We start from the raw sequence: 7744 nt of genomic DNA, 5'->3' as shown, positions 1-7744 counted from the left end.
ACTAAATCATTGCACAATATGATTCATCCCCCCAAACTTAATATAATCCTTGTCCCTAATGATTAAAAATAATAAAAAGAACAAGGAACACGTACCTTCGACACCGAGCATCAGTACTCGGTGTAACCATTATTATCTCCATAAAAAATAATTGGCAACCGCAACCACTGGAGAGGAGGTGATAAGCGCAACATGGATATCCAATTTAACCTGAAAATAATACATTCACACAATTAAAACACAAAAATAACGCCTAAAGCAATATACGGCACTTAAATCATAAGAAAAAAAAATGATCACGTGTAGGAGATGTGGCGGTAGATTGCGCGATGCGGCATGGAAGTGAGCCTTGGAGATGCATGGATCGCAAGGCTATGCTATGGAATTTCTTGATGCGCTTAATGATCCGAAGCTCATGGTTCAGTAGGTAGAAGGATCGATTGCGCATGTGGTGTCATCTGGCTTGCGTGAATTCCCTTATTTCTACTCGAAGGATGATCGTAAGCACAAAGTCTAAGAGCGTGATGTGCAAGTGCAAAGGAAAGCTGGTTGGCACAGGAATTGGAGCTACTGGTGAGGGCTTGATTGCGCTTGGAGAAGTGCTGATGGAGATCTTGTAACAGCAAGATGTAGGCAGATGGTGCTGCGCTGTTGGGAAAGTTGGACGTGCGATAGCATAGAAGGCAGCGCAGACGGGAAAAGGGGAGGCGCGATTGCACTTGTGGAGGCGCAGAAGAGAGGTTGTTAGCGCAAGGTGAGGATTGAGGAGGCTTGCGCGTTTGCGCTAAGAGGTGCGCAGATGAGGTTGAGGTAGCGCAGATGAGAGCTAATTTGCGCTTAGCGCAAGGATGGGATGTAAGTGCATCACAGAGTATGCGCGGGCACTCGATAAATGGGGCGGGCGCGCCTTCAGCTCGAAATTGAGATTTCTGGAGCCTGAAAAATTTTGAAAATTAACAAGAATTAGGATTAAAAAATTGATAACAAAATACTTAAAAAAAATAAAAAAAATAAAAAACAAAAATTAACTAAAAATGAAAATAAAAGCAATTAAAACTAAAATAAAAGAAAAAGCTTGGGTTGCCTCCCAAGTAGCGCTTGGTTTACAGTCGTCAGCCCGACTTTCACCGGTATTGTAGTTACCCTTACCTGGATCACCTACTAACAGAACTTAAGCATGAAATTAACTTAATTAAACAGATATCAGAATAAACTTGCGGAAACCACAAATAAATACAATCCCAAGAAAAGGAATCTGTAATTTATCCAAATATTATACAATCAAATCGAATAGCTGTATCAACCCAAAACAATAGAAATAAAACCTAGACGAAGCTCCAGCTAGCCAACCACTGCCTAGCCCCTCTTGGATCCACCCGCCTCGTCCAATCGCAAACCTTCCCCATGGAATAGGGTGTCCAGAAACACAGAGTACGAGACGTGAGCATAAAACGCTCAGTACGAGAGTATGAGTATACATGCATGCAAAGTAAACTCCCTATAAACTCGAGGTCAAGGATCAGATAACAGAGACAGACCGGGCCCTGGTATGTAGCACGCTGTGCCGTCGCTTCAGGAGGTGGCTCCCATACCGAAATACAAGTGGATATGCCGGACCCAAATCGATAGAAGTCCAACCACTAACAGGATAGGGAAAAACACTACTAACAGACATCTCGAAGGAGATAGCTCAGTATGCAAATGAATGCAGCATAAATCAATGACATATAACCCATGCAGTCTCATAATACATGCATACTCAGTCAGGATATCTCGAACAGTACTTTCGTACCTCAAATCAGTGCAAGCTCTACCAACTCTAGTTCCACGCCTATAGTCTGCTCTACACTGCCGAATGATACTACTATCATTATAGTGCTCTAAAAGCCTTAACTAAGCTATTGCATACTCTTAAATATTTATAGGAAGCAAAAGCTATACCTTCATCCATCGTTAGCCCTTTTACGTCGATGCCTCCAGAACTTGGGCACAACTCCGCTACGACTATCGAACGCCTCGACGACTCACGGGGGAAAGCCTAGGAAGGCTTGAACAACTCGAATATGACTAGAGTAGAGAGGAAATCCGGAATTGGCAATTGAAAGTGAATTCTCGGCCCTCTATTTATAGACAACGATCGGAGCCTCCGATCCTTGATCGGAACGTCCGAACCTCAATCGGAACGTCCGATCCCGCCATCGGAGCTTCCGAAGATCCTGATATGCCGCGTGTCAAAATATCACTTGTTGACATCGGATAGGGTGATCGAAGCTTCCGATCCTGATCGGAGCTTCCGATCTTGACACACGTCATGCCTGACGCAATACCATCGGAGCTTCCGATCCTGATCGGAGCTTCCAAACTCACCTTCGGAGCTTCCGAACTCTTCCCAAGTAATTATGATTAATTCCTTAATTACTGATTTTGGTTACGGGCTACTACATTCTCCCCCACTTAAGATGTTTCGTCCTCGAAATCAGATCTTAAGTACTGAATGTAATACAGAAATCAGAAACATTCTTTATTCAAATCAAACGTTTACAGAGTTTGTAACTGAATACAACTAAAAGAATGAAATCAAAACAACTCAAGATGGTCTTCACGCATCCTGTCTTCAAGTTCCCAAGTAGTCTCCTCAGTGCCTCGGTGTTGCCACTGAACTAAAACCACAGGAATGACTTTGTTCCGCAAAACCTTATCCTTATAATCCAGGATACGAATAGGTTTCTCAACATAAGTCAAATCCTTGCTCACCTGAACCTCAGACCGCTGCAGAATATGAGATTCATCTGCCACATATCGTCGCAACAGAGATATCGTCGCATATCGTCTCCACATATCGTCGCAACAAAGCTAGCCGATAAGCCAAATCGCCAATGCTCTCCAAGATCTCAAACGGACCGATAAACCTGGAAGATAACTTGCCCTTAAGGCCAAATCTGAGAATCTTGCGGAAAGGTGACACTCTCAGAAACACTTTCTCCCCGACATCGAACTGCAAAGGCCTACGCTTGGTATTAGCATAGCTGGCCTGACGATCCTGTGCAGCCTTAATCCGTTTCTTGATCTGATCAACAATGTCTATTGCTTCCTGGATAAACTCTGGTCCCTCAGCCTGTCTCTCCCCCACTTCTTCCCAGAAGAGTGGAGAACGACAACGTCGCCCGTACAATGCCTCAAAAGGTGCCATTCCAATACTAGTATGATAGCTGTTGTTGTACGCGAACTCGATCAATGGCAAATGATCCTGCCAGGATGAACCAAAATCCATGACGCACACTCTAAGCATATCCTCCAAAGTACAGATAGTGCGCTCTGACTGTCCATCGGTCTCCGAATGATAGGCGGTACTCAAACTAAGAGTGGTGCCCATCGCACGCTGAACACTCTCCCAGATCCTATAAGTAAACCTGGGGTCCCGATCGCTGACAATGCTCACAGGCACTCCATGAAGTCGAACGATCTCCTGAATGTACATCCGTGCCATGAGATCCACAGAGTACTCTCGGCTATAGGCAATGAAATGCGCTGACTTGGTGAGTCGGTCCACCACAACCCAGATAGCATCGCAGTTCCTTGGGGATACCGGCAAATGGGTCACAAAGTCCATTGTGATAAATTCCCATTTCCATTCAGGAATAGGAAGACTGTGAAGCAATCCTCCAGGTCTTCGGTGCTCTGCCTTGACCTGTTGACACACCAAACATCTCAAAACAAACTGATAAACACTGCGTTTCATACCCTTCCACCAGAAACGAGTACGTAGATCCTTGTACATCTTGTTTCTCCCGGGATGAATACTCAACTTAGTGCGATGCACCTGAGACAAAATCTCTTCTCGCAACTCTTCATCCTGCGGAATCACAAGTCTACCAGACAAACACAGAAAGCCATCTGACTGATAATGAAATCCAGACGAGCTACCCTCGTTAGCTAGACGAGCTAAACGCTGGGTCTTCGAATCAGACATCTGAGCATCTCGAATCCGCGAATACAAAGCTGGCTCAGATAATATCGCAAACATCTGGATACTCTGCATACCTTTCTTATGCTTGAAGGTATATCCTGAAATACAACAGTTACTGATCGCACTAGACATCGAACAAGTCTGAAGTGCGGATAGTCGCACCTTGCGACTCAAAGCATCAGCAGTGAGGTTAGCAGCTCCCGGATGGTACTTAATCTCGCAATCATAGTCCTTAAGCAAGTCCATCCAACGTCTCTGCCTCATGTTCAACTCCGCCTGAGTGAACAAATACTTGAGATTCTTATGGTCGGTGAAGATCTCAAATTTCTTGCCATACAGATAATGAAGCCAGATCTTCAAAGCGAACACAATGGCTGTTAACTCCAAATCATGGACTGGGTAGTTGTCCTCGTGAAGCTTCAGCTATCTAGAAGCGTATGCTATCACATGCCCATTCTGAGTCAGGACACAACCTAACCCTTGAAGAGAAGCATCAGTGTATACCACATACCCTCCAGATCCTGACGGTAAGGCCAACACCGGCGCAAAAGTCAACCGCCGTCGAAGCTCACAGAAGTTCTCCTCACACTCGGAGGACCACTCGAAGTCCACACCCTTGCGGGTAAGCTGCGTCAAAGGTCGAGCTAACTGAGAGAAGTTCAGAATGAAGCGACGATAATACCCTGCTAGACCCAGAAAACTACGGATCTTAGCAACCGTCGTCGGACGCGACCAATTAAGTACCGCTTCAATATTGCTTGGATCAATAGAAATCTCATCAGGAAATACATCTGGAAATTCATCCACAATAGGAATACGCTCTATCCCAATACTCTCAGCGGACAAATCAACTGCATAGATAAGGTAGCCTTCCCCGCCAGACTCTAGAGCTCGACAGGCTCTCAAAGCTGATACCAAAGGCATCGGGGGTTGCGCTCCCTCACCATAGAAAAACCAGCTTTCGCTCCCTTCCAGATGAAAGCGTACTAATCTCTGATAGCAGTCCACTGAAGCTCGATAGGTAGTCAACATATCTATTCCCAGAATGCAGTCAAAGTCGTCCATCGCCAGGACCATGAGATTTGCTAACAGAATGTTTCCTTCGAACTCTACAGGGCAACCCATCACTAGACGCTTAGCCAAAGCATATTGGCTCGTCGGAGTAGAAACATACATCACTACGTCTAGTGCAATGCATGGTAACTTATGCCTCTTAACAAAACGTGCAGAAATGAAGGAATCAGATTCACCACTGTCAATAAGTACAAGAGCAGGTATACCATAAAGCAAAAATGTACCTACGATGACTTTCTCATTCTCCTCCACTGTCTGATCATGTCTCAGGGCAAACACCTGGCCAGAAGCTCGTGGCCTCAAATGAGAACTCCCAGCAGGCTGTCCCTGCAACCTCTGCTGTACGGTGGCCTGAGAACCAGATCCTGAACCATAACCAGAACCACCTTCCCCCAGATAGTGGACAATCCCTCCAGGTATGACCAGTCTCTCCACAATGGAAACAAGCTCCAGAATCTCTACGACACTTGTTGGATGGATGGTTCTTCCCACAGTGATCACACTTGTCCTTCTTACCGAAACGGACAACACCAGTAGAGCCAGAGGAAGAAGAAGTAGACCCAAAGAACTAGCAGGCCTCGATTGAGGGAAATACCTGTTCCGTCGAAAGACCTGTTCCGTTGAATGCTGTCCTCCGCCTGGTGACAACGGCTCACCAAACCCTCGTAGGACATGTCGTCGCCAACTGCCACACGGTCATGGATCTCAGGGTTAAGGCCCTGAAGGAACAGATTATACTTCATCCCAGAGCTGTCAGCAATCTCGGGGCAATAGGATAGCAGATCAAAGAACTTCTGCTGATACTCATCAATAGACATGGCTCTCTGTCGCAGACTCAGAAGCTCGCCTGCCTTTGACTGACGGAGTGCAGGAGGAAAATACAGCTTCTGAACAGCTGTGCGGAACTCGGCCCAGGTGGCCACTCCTCTCGCCGCAACAAAAGGTGCAGAAGTAAACCTCCACCACCTGCGTGCACGTCCATCCAGAAGATAACCCTGGGTCTCCATCTTCTGCTCCTCGGAGCATTGGAAAGTCTAAAAAGTCGTCTCCATTTGGTCTAACCAATTCTTCGCATCCTCCGGAGACTCACCTCCAACTAAGGGCTTAGGACCCATAGCTAAGAATCGACGCACAGTGAAACGCTCGTCGTCATGATGACGATGAAGCCATTCTCGACGACGCTCTCGGTTGGCATCGCCCCAACGACCACCTCCACTTCCATGGCTACTCTCATCATCGTAGTTTTCCATCAACAAAAATACCTCATGATGAGACTAAATCCCAAGAATACTTTTGCATGCTCTGACACCATAAATGTAGTGACCCTTACCTAGATCACCTACTAACAGAACTTAAGCATTCAATTAACTTAATTAAACAGATATCAGAATAAACTTGCGGAAACCACAAATAAATACAATCCCAAGAAAAGGAATCTGTAATTTATCCAAATATTATACAACCAAATCGAATAGCTGTATCAACCCAAAACAACAGAAATAAAACCTAGACGAAGCTCCAGCTGGCCAACCACTGCCTAGCCCCTCTTGGATCCACCCGCCTCGTCCAATCGCAAACCTGCCCCATGGAATAGGGTGTCCAAAAACACAGAGTACGAGACGTGAGCATAAAATACTCAGTACGAGAGTATGAGTATACATGCATGCAAAGTGAACTCCCTATAAACTCGAGGTCAAGGATCAGATAACAGAGACAGACCGGGCCCTGGTATGTAGCACGCTGTGTCGTCGCTTCAGGAGGTGGCTCCCATACCGAAATACAAGTGGATATGCCGGACCCAAATCGATGGAAGTCCAACCACTAACAGGATAGGGAAAAACCCTACTAACAGACATCTCGAAGGAGATAGCTCAGTATGCAAATGAATGCAGCATAAATCAATGACATATAAACCATGCAGTCACATAATACATGCATACTCAGTCAGGATATCTCGAACAGTACTTTCGTACCTCAAATCAGTGCAAGCTCTACCAACTCTAGTTCCACGCCTATAGTCTGCTCTACACTGCCGAATGATACTACTATCATTATAGTGCTCTAAAAGCCTTAACTAAGCTATTGCATACTCCTAAATATTTATAGGAAGCAAAAGCTATACCTTCGTCCATCGTTAGCCCTTTGACGTCAATGCCTTCAAAACTTGGGCACAACTCCGCTACGACTATCGAACGCCTCGACGACTCCCGGGGGCAAGCCTAGGAAGGCTTGAACAACTCAAATATGACTAGAGTAGAGAGGAAATTCGGAATTGGCATTTGAAAGTGAATTCTCGGCCCTCTATTTATAGACAATGATCGGAGCCTCCGATCCTTGATCGGAACGTCCGAAGCTTGATCGGAACGTCCGATCCCGCCATCGGAGCTTCCGAAGATCTTGATCTGCCACGTGTCAAAATATCACTTGTTAACTTCGGATAGGGGTGATCGGAGCTTCCGATCCTGATCGGAGCTTCCGATCTTGACACACTTCATGCCTGACGCAATACCATCGGAGTTTTCGATCCTGCATCGGAGCTTCCGATCCTGATCGGAGCTTTCAAACTCACCTTCGGAGCTTCCGAACTCTTCCCAAGTAATTATGATTAATTCCTTAATTACTGATTTTGGTTACGGGCTACTGCAGGTATTAAGTCTTCCCCTTTTCCTTCACACGCCAAATAAATTCCACGATCCGCCGTTT

Source organism: Henckelia pumila, chromosome 3, assembly GCF_033568475.1.
Source record: "Henckelia pumila isolate YLH828 chromosome 3, ASM3356847v2, whole genome shotgun sequence".
In the NCBI taxonomy this organism is placed as follows: domain Eukaryota; kingdom Viridiplantae; phylum Streptophyta; class Magnoliopsida; order Lamiales; family Gesneriaceae; genus Henckelia; species Henckelia pumila.
The sequence above is the reverse complement of the archived record's forward strand: the minus strand, read 5'-3'. Positions refer to the sequence as shown.